The sequence below is a fragment of the Euprymna scolopes genome, chromosome 27 (genome assembly GCF_053919585.1).
Source record: "Euprymna scolopes isolate OS-2025 chromosome 27, ASM5391958v1, whole genome shotgun sequence".
NCBI classification, from domain to species: domain Eukaryota; kingdom Metazoa; phylum Mollusca; class Cephalopoda; order Sepiida; family Sepiolidae; genus Euprymna; species Euprymna scolopes.
Genome location: NC_136508.1, coordinates 34,298,985 through 34,313,389, shown reverse-complemented (window position 1 = coordinate 34,313,389; position 14,405 = coordinate 34,298,985). Strand labels below are relative to the sequence as shown.

The following is a 14,405-nucleotide window of genomic DNA, read 5'->3' as shown; positions in this document are numbered from 1 at the left end:
ATCAAAGCGACAAAAAAAAAAAAAAAAAATGAAGCAAAAAAAAATCGGTCCAGCCGTTTCAGAGTCCATAGGGAACAATCTCTCTCTCTCTCTCTCTCTCTCTCTCTCTCTCTCTCTCTCTCACACACACACACAGTCCCTTTTATATAATAGTTAAGAAGAAATGTGAACCTGTTGCACACTTTCAATTTAGTTTTTACCCGGCAAAAATTGCTGCTAAAGAGTCAAAATTGAAAAACAAAACAGTTAGCCTTGGCAGGGTAAGTTAAGTAAAACCTTACTCTTACATTTGCGCATGCACAAAATTAAACATTCATAGCTCAAAGTTTCTTAATTTTTAATATTTTGTATCCATCTGTTGGTAACTAAGAGGATAACAACGCTGAAGAGATAAATGACAACTAAGGCAGGAGTGCTAAACGTTTTGGTTTGGATTCTAGTGGGTGGTACCAAGAACATCCTTCTCTTTTTTTTTTTTTTGTAACTTTTGAAATCATTACTATATAGAGAATTGCCTCTATAAAAATACATGAAAACTCTGTATGAATTAAAATATCATATGTATGCATATTTTAAATCTGGTTAATGCCAGGCAGCTTGCTAAAATCATTTATCTCAATTTGACTAATTTTATTCTTGTTACTGATTGAATATCTTTCAACATTTTTGCACAAAAGCACATAATTTCCTACTTGATGACCTTTTGAATCAACCAAGGTGCTTAAGTTGTTCATTTTATGGCCTTTTCTGTTAAGAGCCATTTTAAAAGGGCCATTGTATCCAAATGTGGATACTTGCGATTATTCCACTTGCAAAAACAATTGATTATTTTTTTCTTTTATTCTTGTTTTTTTTATTTGTTTTTTTTTTTTTCTTTTATTCTTGATTTTTCTGTTAATCTTGAAATTTTTTTATTCTTGATTTTTTGTTTGCTTTTCTTTTTTTTTTCTCTCTTTATTTTTTCTCATCTTCTGTTTTCTTTTTGTCTCTTTTATTTTCTTTCCCTCCTCCTCCCTCTCTCCTTTTCTCTCTGTCATCCTTTATCTTTCTTTTTCTTCCTTTGCCCCTACCCCTCTTTCTCTTTCTCTGTTGTATGTCTTCTCTTTTTTGTCTTTGTTTCTTCTTTTTCTTTGTTCCTCTCTCTTTTTCTTGCATCCTTTTTTTCCTTTTATTTTCCTCTACACCTCTCTAAATCTACCTTTGTCTATTTTCTTTCTTTCCTCTTTGTCTTCCCACTTTCTTGTTTTCTCTCTGCCTTCTCTATCTCACCTCTTTTTTGTCCTTTTTTGTTCTCCCTTTGTCCTCTATCTCCCCTTTCTTGTCCTCCTTTTGTCCTCTATCTCCCCTTTCTTGTCCTCCTTTTGTCCTCTATCTCCCCTTTCTTGTTCTCCTTTTGTCCTATCTCCCCTTTCTTGTTCTCCCATTGCCTTCTATGTCCCCTTTTTTGTTTTCCCATTGTCTTCTATGTCCCCTTTCTTGTTCTCCCATTTTCCTCTATCTCCCCTCTTTCTTTCCCTTTTTCTTTCCATCTCTCCTTTCTGACATGATAGTAAACCAGTCTTAGAATGTGTTGTTACTACACCTGCATTGAATACATGCAGCCATCATGGCTCGTTTGAAAACTTTCAATAAAGAGCATTTATAATATTTTCTTCTTTTCATTCTAGAACGCAATCAGTAAAGATTATTAATGCAAAAACTTCATGTCTGATGAGGTTTGTGCATTAATATTTCAAATTGACAAACTCTCAGGGCAAAACCTATTTCACACCTCTATCATCGATATATGATCTATTCGAGTGATGTCTACAACAAACAAAACATCCTTTATTTGACTAAGAAAGGCACAAATATCTGCCATGTATCATATTTGTGTTATTTTTATGGAAATCGATCCATGAAGCCACTTGATGTAAGGAACTAAAAAAGAAGGAAGTAGCCAACAAATAAGTGTTAGATTAATAGATTCTGACCCAGAAAACAGCAATTCTTCCCTCTTTGTCACGACACTACCATCTATGGTAGCACATCTAAGACAGTAAACGACCAAGTTCTCTCCGATTCTCTCTCCTCTGATCTTGATCATGTTGTACAATGGGGAAAGGAGTGGCTGGTTACTTTTAATGCATCTAAAACCAAGCTTCTATCTTTACATCATCAACGTTCTGATCCCCATCTGGCATCAATTAAAATGAATGGCTCTCGTCTTAGGGAGGCCTCAAGTTTTGACAGGCTTCTGGGCTTGACTTTTACTCCTGATCTTAAATGGAATACGTACATCAAATCTGTTGCCAAGGCCGCTGGAAAAATGGTCGGATCCTTCTATCGATCCAGTAGATATCTCACTGCTGATGCAATTCTCTATCTATATAAGAGCCAGATACGTCCAAGGATGGAATACTGTTGCCACATATGGGCAGGAGCTGCTAGAAAAGACTTGTCCTGCCTTGATAGGGTTCAAAATAGACTTCGTGGCCTGGTGGGAGATGTCCTTTTCTCTTCGCTGCAACCTCTATCTCACAGAAGAGATGTTGCGAGTTTGTCTCTGCTTTATCGTTATTTTCATGGAAAGTGTTCGACTGAGCTTCAATCTATGGTCCCCCCTCGCCAAACTTTCACAAGAAACACTAGACTAGCTGAAAACATTATCAATAATTTTCCCCACTCTTTATCTGTGCCTAAACCTAAACATAGATTCCATGATCAAAGCTTCTTTCTTAGAACTGCACGCCTGTGGAATTGTCTTCCGTTTTCCTGCTTTCCAGCTGTCTATAATATGGTTGTCTTCAAGTCCAACGTGAACAAGTTTCTGATGAGCCGTTCCACTTAAGTTAACAAATTTACCGAACTTCCATTACTATCGATTACTATATTGTCCTTTTGACTACTCTACACTCTTTAACCCTTATCTTTGAGTGGCCTATCGGCCTTGATAAGTGGTGACGCCTATGTAAAAAAAAAAAAAAAAAAAAAGAAACGTCGCTCATGGAATGTGAGGACTAAAGGATAAAATAAAGGAAGCAAGAGTTATAAGGTTGCTAAAAGTAAACACAAAGTCCACTTTCTACACTCTTTAGCCCTTTATGACCTGAATTATGATGTAGATGATTTTAAAAATATTTATTAATTTTAGTTAATTTAAAGAGTAATGATGATAAGATTGTCTTCAAACTGGAAAAACTATGAAGTTCAATAGTTAAACTACCACTGAAAATTTTTGAATTTCATAAACTTGGATTATTATCCATAGTGCTTGAAAAAAGTGTTTATGACAACAAACGAAATCCTCCACTCTGAGATAGATAGCGGCATACTGAATGTAAGCAATGGACAGTTGCAATCTGGAGGTATCTGGCATCTATCCAGATACTGAACTAATACGTACAAGGCGTGTTTGAATTAATTCCCACTTTATTTATGCCGTTATATTCATTCATTTACGAGTGAACGAATTAGTTCAACCAGGCCATAAAGAGTTAATTAAATTTTATGAAAAGAAATTTTAATCTGTTTTATGAATTACATTATACTAAAAAAAATTAATCTAATGATCATGTTATATTCTTTTTTTTTAAGGACCAGAGTTAAAAAGATGGATTGTCACTTGAAGGATGAAAAATAATTCAGTTTTAGTATCTATATATTAATACGATAGCGTGTGTGTTATTTTCTGTGTTACACTAACATCCGGGTCGTTTAATTCTTATGTACTTCCATTTCTTGTAATAAATAATTTTACCAAGAATTCTTCATATGTTTTGATTTCGGTTTTAATTATAACTGATGGCACTCCAGTAATCTATTTTTTTTTTTATAAATAATTTTTTTATAAATAATTTTATCAAGAATTCTTTATAAGTTTTGGTTTCGATTATGGCTGAAGGAACTCAAGTTATATATATATTTTTTTTTCATAAGTTTTTATTTCGGTTTCGATTCAAGCTAATGCAGTCTAGATTTTTTTATATTTTTGAAATCGCAACTTCATCTATATATATAAAAGGCAAAATGTGTGTGACCATTTCGTATATGTCTCGCAAAGGCTTCTTTCGCACACGCTCCGGGGGGGGGGGTTACGATCGCTTAGAACTGTTTATATACCCGCTAGATAATAATATCTATGATTTGGGAATGCGTGTAGCGTCTAGATTTATTTACAGCGACTTTTACAAAATTATTGCTATTTTGGCTTCTCACGTGTTTTCGGCTTTTTCGTATAAAAAGCGAAACTAATTCAAAAGCTAACAACCTGTTTTTGGCATCACGCCGGGAACATCCAGAAGCAATCAGCTTTGATCAATGTGGGGCCACCAAGCTCCATATATCAGACAATTGCTAATCAAGCTAGACAATGGGGAGGTGGTTTCCCCTTCCCCAACATCTGTTGGGGAAAAAACCAGTCAAAGTTGGGTAAACAAACCCAAGTTAACTGCTTGACTTCTATTTGACCTCATTAATTAGGTCAAATAGAAGCAGCAGAGTTAACTTTTATTGTGCCCACCTGTTTTTAATACTTAAATAAATAAATTCAAACGTGTTTCTGTTGTATGTCGCCGTGGCTCAGTGGTTAGCGTTGCATGTCTTTTTTTTTTTCACACTTTAATTTCCAACTTTGCCTCAAGGGTTCGGGTTCGATCCTCATTCTCACCTACCAAAACTTTTTTTTTTTATTTTAACCCCCACCCACCCTCGGAGTTTTCATTTACCCAAACCCAAACACACCTCAAAACACCTGGGCATCGCCGGGTACCCCCCCCCTGCTAGTCTATATATATATATAAAAGCGAAAATGTTTGTGTGTGTGTGCGTTTTCATGTATGTCCACAAATGGGTTTTTTCCTCGGCCTTCTGGGTAAGCTTTCTCATACTTAAAACTTTTTATATTGCGTCTAAATCATGATAACTACGACTTAATAACAGGGGTCGCTTGTGTATTTAATTAGCCCGAATTTTATCAGCTCGCCGCATCTTCGAAAAGCGAAAGCGATCTGGCTTGCAGCGCAAAACTAGGTCAGACACCACGCCACTTCCTCGCACCTGTTTATTTCGCTTCATAAACCTTTATATAATGCCCTTATCAGTTTCCCTCTCTCATGGCCGAGATGGTTAGGTGACTGGCTTTTTTCCCCTTTTGCTAGTCTATAATATAAAAGCGAAAATGCTTATGTGTGTGTGCATTTTTTCTGTATGTCCGCCAAAGGCTTTTTTCCTGGTGCTTCTCGGCTTGCTCGCTCATAACTTTTTATATGCTACACAGATCATAATATTTCACACTTACGAAACGTGGTCGTAAATATATTTTATTTCAGCCACTTTTATCTTACAATTACAACAAAATTCGCGCTGTGAATTCGTTTGCTGTTGCTGCTACGGTTTTGACCTATAAAAACCACCTTCAATTTTTTAAACGCTTATTTTTGACTAATCAAAAGTCCCTGGCTTCCTGGCCTCATAGTATGTCATCAGACTATTAAGCTCAAGGCTTCAGGTTCGAGCCTACCTCCCTCCCAAAACTTTTTTTGCTGTTTATTTTTTGTTGTTATTTTTGTTGGTTTTTTAATTCAAGCCTTCTTTTTTTATCTACCCCCCCCCCAACACACACATACGGGTACCAATTGGGTCCAGGCCTACCTCCTTCCCAAAACTTTTTCGCTGTTTTATTTTTTGTTTTTCTTCGTTTTTTAATATTTGTTTTCGAGCCTACCTTCCTACCAAAACTTTTTTTTCTTCTTTATTTAACCCCCCCCTCCGCCCAACACACATGCCTACAAACACCCGGGCAACGCCAGGTACCCCCGCTAGTAATATATAAAAATCGATAAAACATTACCTGTATTATAATATATATGAAATCTGCAAGAATTTAAATATCATATTCAAGCGTACTTTACAACTGAGCTTTGCCGGGCGTCCCTGCTAGCTTAGATAAATACTTTTGTAGTTTTAACAAAAAAGTTACAATAATATCATAGCGTGTCTATTTACACTGGACATCTACAGAATGCCAACATCAATATATTACATATGAATGAGTCCCCTGTAGAATTTCCACAGGTCCCGCTAGTTATAATAGATTAATTTTATTTAAAAAAAAATGTTTATGTATTACATTAGTGAAAAAATTTTGCCAATTTAAAATTTCATTTTGAGAATAAAAAATACTTGCTTTTTGTTTTTTTAAAGATTTTTATTCATAACAAAAATAACCTTTGCTCTCTTGATTCTTTTTGTTTTTTTAAAGATTTTTATTCATAACAATAATAACCTTTGCTCTCTTGATTCTGTCCGTCAACAAGCTTATAAATGTCTTGTAAAATTCTTTAGGTTTTCATGTGAAATATGAATCTAACTCATGTTCGATCTCCTCCTAAGGCCATTTAAATAGTTTTGTAATCCTCAAAATAATTTATAATTCGAGGGAGCTAGGTCAGAAGCATATGGAGGATAGGACAAGGTTTGCCCAATAAAAGGAGGTCTTTGGTAAGTAGTGTTGTGAGGACGAGCATTATCATGATGGAAGATGACTTCTTTTTTGTTGACTAAAGGAGGTTGTTTTCGGGTCAACACAGGTGAGAATATTGCGGAAAGACATGAATTTTAATAATTTGAACAAAAAAGGTATAAACGAATAATCGTGACACTTTTAAGTAATAACAATATGCATACAATAGTTTAAAATGACCCTTTTCTACAAAACGGCAGAAACTTTTACACCGACCTGATATTAACCTATGTTTGTCTGCCGGTTCCTATTTACTTGCCTCCCCACGAGGGCAGAGTTTGACAAAAGGTCGGTTTTTAATGTGGAGGGAAAATTCAGCTTCCCAAAAAGTGGCACTCTGGATAAGAACAAAAATTTAAATTGCCTCAGTCTAGAAGGGTTTCTTTTCTACTGTCCGATGACAGAAAAAGTGAAGTGTACTATCAGGACAGATACTACACTTTGTTCCTAGCCAAAAGGCCAAGAAAGAATGTTTGCGTTCTGACAGCTCTGTCTAATAACTACTGATTTATGTTACTACATATCACCCTTTCTTTTTGTCTTTTTTAGGGGTGGGGGGTGGGGGTATTTTCCTCTTAACAAAACATTATTAGTGTTATGGCCTTTAGTGTTATATCTATTATCGTAGTAACCGTGGTGGAGATCTATGCACTCTGAGTGCTCTTGTATTGTCTATTTACTAAATCAAATTAAGAATGTTTGTTGTAGATTAAAATTCTCACCTTATAAATTCCATTGTGAAAATAGAAAAAACAAAAGAAACTTTTTTTTTGTTTTTTTCTATTTCATTACTTGATGCAAGTAAGTTCTGTCAGTTCAGACACGTTTTCTTTATCTTTTATTTCCGTTCTTTTCTTACTTCTAAGGTTTCGTTTATCACCGTGTAACATTATAAGCCGAAACTTATTTGAATCTTATTGCACTGTTTTATGTTTTATTTATTTATTTTTTTTGCATCATTTCTCGTCTTATGTCATTTGCCTGTGTAAAAAGCTGATAAAAACAGGTCGAAATTGTAAGTGTGAACTTATCTGCATATTTCTCTTATATCATCAAAGTCGAATGGCCTCCTTCACTTTGAAAACAATGGACATCCTATGAAAGGGAGTTGATAATTAAACAAGGGATTACACAACATCTAACTGCTTATCTGAACTACATGTCCATAACTACATGTTCTCACCTTGTTTAATGTTATATTTTATTATCACAGTAATAAAAACGTGATTAGTGTTATAGTCTTGTTAAATATTATATCTCTTATCACAGCAACAAAACGTGATTAGTGTTATAGTCTTGTTAAATATTATATCTCTTATCACAGCAACAAAACGTGATTAGTGTTATAGTCTTGTTAAATATTATATCTCTTATCACAGCAACAAAACGTGATTAGTGTTATAGTCTTGTTAAATATTATATCTCTTATCACAGCAACAAAACGTGATTAGTGTTATAGACTTGTTAAATATTATACCTATTATCACAGCAACAAAACGTGATTAGTGTTATAGTCTTGTTAAATATTGTACCTATTATCACAGCAACAAAACGTGATTAGTGTTATAGACTTGTTAAATATTATACCTATTATCACAGCAACAAAACGTGATTAGTGTTATAGTCTTGTTAAATATTGTACCTATTATCACAGCAACAAAACGTGATTAGTGTTATAGACTTGTTAAATATTATATCTCTTATCACAGCAACAAAACGTGATTAGTGTTATAGTCTTGTTAAATATTGTACCTATTATCACAGCCACAAAACGTGATTAGTGTTATAGACTTGTTAAATATTATATCTCTTATCACAGCAACAAAACGTGATTAGTGTTATAGTCTTGTTAAATATTATACCTATTATCACAGCAACAAAACGTGATTAGTGTTATAGTCTTGTTAAATATTGTACCTATTATCACAGCAACAAAACGTGATTAGTGTTATAGACTTGTTAAATATTATACCTATTATCACAGCAACAAAACGTGATTAGTGTTATAGTCTTGTTAAATATTATATCTCTTATCACAGCAACAAAACGTGATTAGTGTTATAGTCTTGTTAAATATTATACCCATTATCACAGCAACAAAACGTGATTATTGTTATAGTCTTGTTAAATATTATATCTCTTATCACAGCAACAAAACGTGATTAGTGTTATAGTCTTGTTAAATATTGTACCTATTATCACAGCAACAAAACGTGATTAGTGTTATAGACTTGTTAAATATTATATCTCTTATCACAGCAACAAAACGTGATTAGTGTTATAGACTTGTTAAATATTATACCTATTATCACAGCAACAAAACGTGATTAGTGTTATAGTCTTGTTAAATATTATATATCTTATCACAGCAACAAAACGTGATTAGTGTTATAGACTTGTTAAATATTATACCTATTATCGCAGCAACAAAACGTGATTAGTGTTATAGTCTTGTTAAATATTATATCTCTTATCACAGCAACAAAACGTGATTAGTGTTATAGTCTTGTTAAATATTATATCTCTTATCACAGCAACAAAACGTGATTAGTGTTATAGTCTTGTTAAATATTATATTTCTTATCACAGCAACAAAACGGTATTAGTGTTATAGACTTGTTAAATATTATACCTATTATCACCGCAACAAAACGTGATTAGTGTTATAGACTTGTTAAATATTATATCTCTTATCACAGCAACAAAACGTGAGTAGTGTTATAGTCTTGTTAAATATTATATCTCTTATCACAGCAACAAAACGTGATTAGTGTTATAGACTTGTTAAATATTATATCTCTTATCACAGCAACAAAACGTGATTAGTGTTATAGACTTGTTAAATATTATACCTATTATCACAGCAACAAAACGTGATTAGTGTTATAGTCTTGTTAAATATTATATATCTTATCACAGCAACAAAACGTGATTAGTGTTATAGACTTGTTAAATATTATACCTATTATCGCAGCAACAAAACGTGATTAGTGTTATAGTCTTGTTAAATATTATATCTCTTATCACAGCAACAAAACGTGATTAGTGTTATAGTCTTGTTAAATATTATATCTCTTATCACAGCAACAAAACGTGATTAGTGTTATAGACTTGTTAAATATTATACCTATTATCACAGCAACAAAACGTGATTAGTGTTATAGTCTTGTTAAATATTGTACCTATTATCACAGCAACAAAACGTGATTAGTGTTATAGACTTGTTAAATATTATACCTATTATCACAGCAACAAAACGTGATTAGTGTTATAGTCTTGTTAAATATTGTACCTATTATCACAGCAACAAACCGTGAATAGTGTTATAGACTTGTTAAATATTATATCTCTTATCACAGCAACAAAACGTGATTAGTGTTATAGTCTTGTTAAATATTGTACCTATTATCACAGCAACAAAACGTGATTAGTGTTATAGACTTGTTAAATATTATATCTCTTATCACAGCAACAAAACGTGATTAGTGTTATAGTCTTGTTAAATATTATACCTATTATCACAGCAACAAAACGTGATTAGTGTTATAGTCTTGTTAAATATTATATCTCTTATCACAGCAACAAAACGGTATTAGTGTTATAGACTTGTTAAATATTATACCTATTATCACAGCAACAAAACGTGATTATTGTTATAGTCTTGTTAAATATTATATCTCTTATCACAGCAACAAAACGTGATTAGTGTTATAGTCTTGTTAAATATTATACCTATTATCACAGCAACAAAACGTGATTAGTGTTATAGTCTTGTTAAATATTATATCTCTTATCACAGCAACAAAACGTGATTAGTGTTATAGTCTTGTTAAATATTATACCTATTATCACAGCAACAAAACGTGATTAGTGTTATAGTCTTGTTAAATATTATATCTTTTATCACAGCAACAAAACGGTATTAGTGTTATAGACTTGTTAAATATTATACCTATTATCACAGCAACAAAACGTGATTAGTGTTATAGACCTGTTAAATATTATACCTATTATCGCAGCAACAAAACGTGATTAGTGTTATAGTCTTGTTAAATATTATATCTCTTATCACAGCAACAAAACGTGATTAGTGTTATAGTCTTGTTAAATATTATATCTCTTATCACAGCAACAAAACGTGATTAGTGTTATAGTCTTGTTAAATATTATATCTCTTATCACAGCAACAAAACGTGATTAGTGTTATAGTCTTGTTAAATATTATATCTCTTATCACAGCAACAAAACGTGATTAGTGTTATAGACTTGTTAAATATTATACCTATTATCACAGCAACAAAACGTGATTAGTGTTATAGTCTTGTTAAATATTGTACCTATTATCACAGCAACAAAACGTGATTAGTGTTATAGACTTGTTAAATATTATACCTATTATCACAGCAACAAAACGTGATTAGTGTTATAGTCTTGTTAAATATTGTACCTATTATCACAGCAACAAAACGTGATTAGTGTTATAGACTTGTTAAATATTATATCTCTTATCACAGCAACAAAACGTGATTAGTGTTATAGTCTTGTTAAATATTGTACCTATTATCACAGCCACAAAACGTGATTAGTGTTATAGACTTGTTAAATATTATATCTCTTATCACAGCAACAAAACGTGATTAGTGTTATAGACTTGTTAAATATTATATCTCTTATCACAGCAACAAAACTTGATTAGTGTTATAGTCTTGTTAAATATTATATCTCTTATCACAGCAACAAAACGTGATTAGTGTTATAGTCTTGTTAAATATTATACCTATTATCACAGCAACAAAACGTGATTAGTGTTATAGTCCTGTTAAATATTATATCTCTTATCACAGCAACAAAACGGTATTAGTGTTATAGACTTGTTAAATATTATAACTATTATCACAGCAACAAAACGTGATTATTGTTATAGTCTTGTTAAATATTATATCTCTTATCACAGCAACAAAACGTGATTAGTGTTATAGTCTTGTTAAATATTATACCTATTATCACAGCAACAAACCGTGATTAGTGTTATAGTCTTGTTAAATATTATATCTCTTATCACAGCAACAAAACGTGATTAGTGTTATAGACTTGTTAAATATTATACCTATTATCACAGCAACAAAACGTGATTATTGTTATAGTCTTGTTAAATATTATATCTCTTATCACAGCAACAAAACGTGATTAGTGTTATAGTCTTGTTAAATATTGTACCTATTATCACAGCAACAAAACGTGATTAGTGTTATAGACTTGTTAAATATTATATCTCTTATCACAGCAACAAAACGTGATTAGTGTTATAGACTTGTTAAATATTATATCTCTTATCACAGCAACAAAACTTGATTAGTGTTATAGTCTTGTTAAATATTATACCTATTATCACAGCAACAAAACGTGATTAGTGTTATAGTCTTGTTAAATATTATATCTCTTATCACAGCAACAAAACGTGATTAGTGTTATAGACTTGTTAAATATTATACCTATTATCACAGCAACAAAACGTGATTAGTGTTATAGTCTTGTTAAATATTATATCTCTTATCACAGCAACAAAACGTGATTATTGTTATAGTCTTGTTTATCTCTTATCACAGCAACAAAACGTGATTAGTGTTATAGTCTTGTTAAATATTGTACCTATTATCACAGCAACAAAACGTGATTAGTGTTATAGACTTGTTAAATATTATATCTCTTATCACAGCAACAAAACGTGATTAGTGTTATAGACTTGTTAAATATTATACCTATTATCACAGCAACAAAACGTGATTAGTGTTATAGTCTTGTTAAATATTATATATCTTATCACAGCAACAAAACGTGATTAGTGTTATAGACTTGTTAAATATTATACCTATTATCGGAGCAACAAAACGTGATTAGTGTTATAGTCTTGTTAAATATTATATATCTTATCACAGCAACAAAACGTGATTAGTGTTATAGACTTGTTAAATATTATACCTATTATCGGAGCAACAAAACGTGATTAGTGTTATAGTCTTGTTAAATATTATATCTCTTATCACAGCAACAAAACGTGATTAGTGTTATAGACTTGTTAAATATTATATCTCTTATCACAGCAACAAAACGTGATTATTGTTATAGTCTTGTTAAATATTGTACCTATTATCACAGCAACAAAACGTGATTAGTGTTATAGACTTGTTAAATATTATACCTATTATCACAGCAACAAAACGTGATTAGTGTTATAGTCTTGTTAAATATTGTACCTATTATCACAGCAACAAAACGTGATTAGTGTTATAGTCTTGTTTTTAGGCTTAATATTATTTCTTTTCAACTTTTTTATTATAAAAAAACTGAATTTCTTAAAAGTTTCTTTCTGCATTATTGCATTACTTTTCTCTTCATGATTCTTGGCATGACTGTGAAGCCTATTCAGTGGTGAGACTCCAATCTGAGAGCTTGAGGTGGGGGGGGGTCTTTAGTCAACCTTTACTTATCATTATATACTCTTACGTTAATTTCATCTTGGTGGTGGTAGTACCTGACTATGGGTTAGAATTTTTCTAGGGTACAACACTAAACTTCCCTGGTTACCCCTTGGCAAGGTATTAACCCTTACTCCATTGTATAAAGAAGCCATCTTTTTCAGCCCTTTCTATTTTTTTTTTCTCCTTCCTATTAGTGATTGAACAACGCAAATATTTTTTTGCAATTCCAATACAATTACTGATTCTGTTCTCAATTCCTGATCATGGTTCTTTTTTCAAATTTCCTTTTTTTTTTTTTTTTTTTTTCTTTTGTGGATGAAGGGTGGATTACTGGAAAAATCCATGTAATATGTGCATATATTTTTGGTAAAGCTAAAAATAATCTTTCGGGGGTGATCTAGACATTTTACTAATACTTTAAAGTCAATAAATATTTATTATTTCATCATTAGTATGAGGTATGGAAAAATAAGTTTCAATCAAAAACAAACAAGTGAAAACAATTAAGACTACCCAGAATGTATGCTTCAGCCTGCCAGATAAAGAACCCTCGAAATGACCCAGTTTCAGTTAGACTTTATGTGTCTGGCAATGTTCATAGATAGGTTTTGTATTGGAATGTCTTCGATAAGTATTGTTTATTTGAAAAATTTGATAAAAGAGGACCCGGCGATTTTGACTAAAGTTAATGCCTTACACAGCCTAACATCACAAGTGCATTTGAGAAGTTTTATTACCTCACAAGCAGAAAGGCCTGACATATAAAAGCAACAGTAGGCTCTTTGATATGACAGGGGTGTGTTTGAAATGAATGTTTCTGTGGAAAGCACAATTGCACTATGATATTTGACTTTTGCATTTCAAGCCATTCAGCACACAAGTAAAAAGGACGAGCATATAAAATCAACAGTAGGTTCTTTGATATGACAAGGGTGCGTTTAAAATGAACATTTAGAACACAACTGAAGCACAACACTTTATATTTGCATTTTAAACTTTAATTCAATCCATTACATAAAATAATTTTATAAAATCCACGGTAGGTTCTCTACAGTGCAATGTAGATTACAATGTATTGTGAACTGAGTCACCGCAGCAATAAATAAAAATATGGGAAAGTGAAACATTCAATGATCCTCATTCATTTCCGGTCAACGTCGGGTCTCAGTAGTATATATATATATATATATATATATATATATATATATATATATATATATATATATATAAACTACTGTATTTTATTATATAGTTGTTAGGCATTAATATGGCTGAAAGCAAACTTGCCTTTTAGAGTGCTCGGCTTGCTTGTTGGCATGTAGAGGGTACTGTCATTTCCACCCCAGTTCCAGATTACTTCTCTGCTTTAGTCCGGCCTCTTGTGTCCCCTTTTTTAATCAGATCTGCAATTAGAAGCAACATTC

At 32.2% G+C, this 14,405-nt stretch overlaps 1 protein-coding gene and 1 pseudogene across 2 annotated transcripts in view; one reads left to right on the top strand and one right to left on the bottom strand.

The window, feature by feature from the left end:
* The window catches only part of LOC145248807 (uncharacterized), a 179,988-nt gene that overhangs the window by 61,726 nt on the left and 103,857 nt on the right, over window positions 1–14,405 (top strand). The gene's annotated exons all lie outside the window — the stretch shown is intronic.
* On the bottom strand, window positions 6,790–6,973 carry LOC145249145 (U2 spliceosomal RNA; annotated as a pseudogene).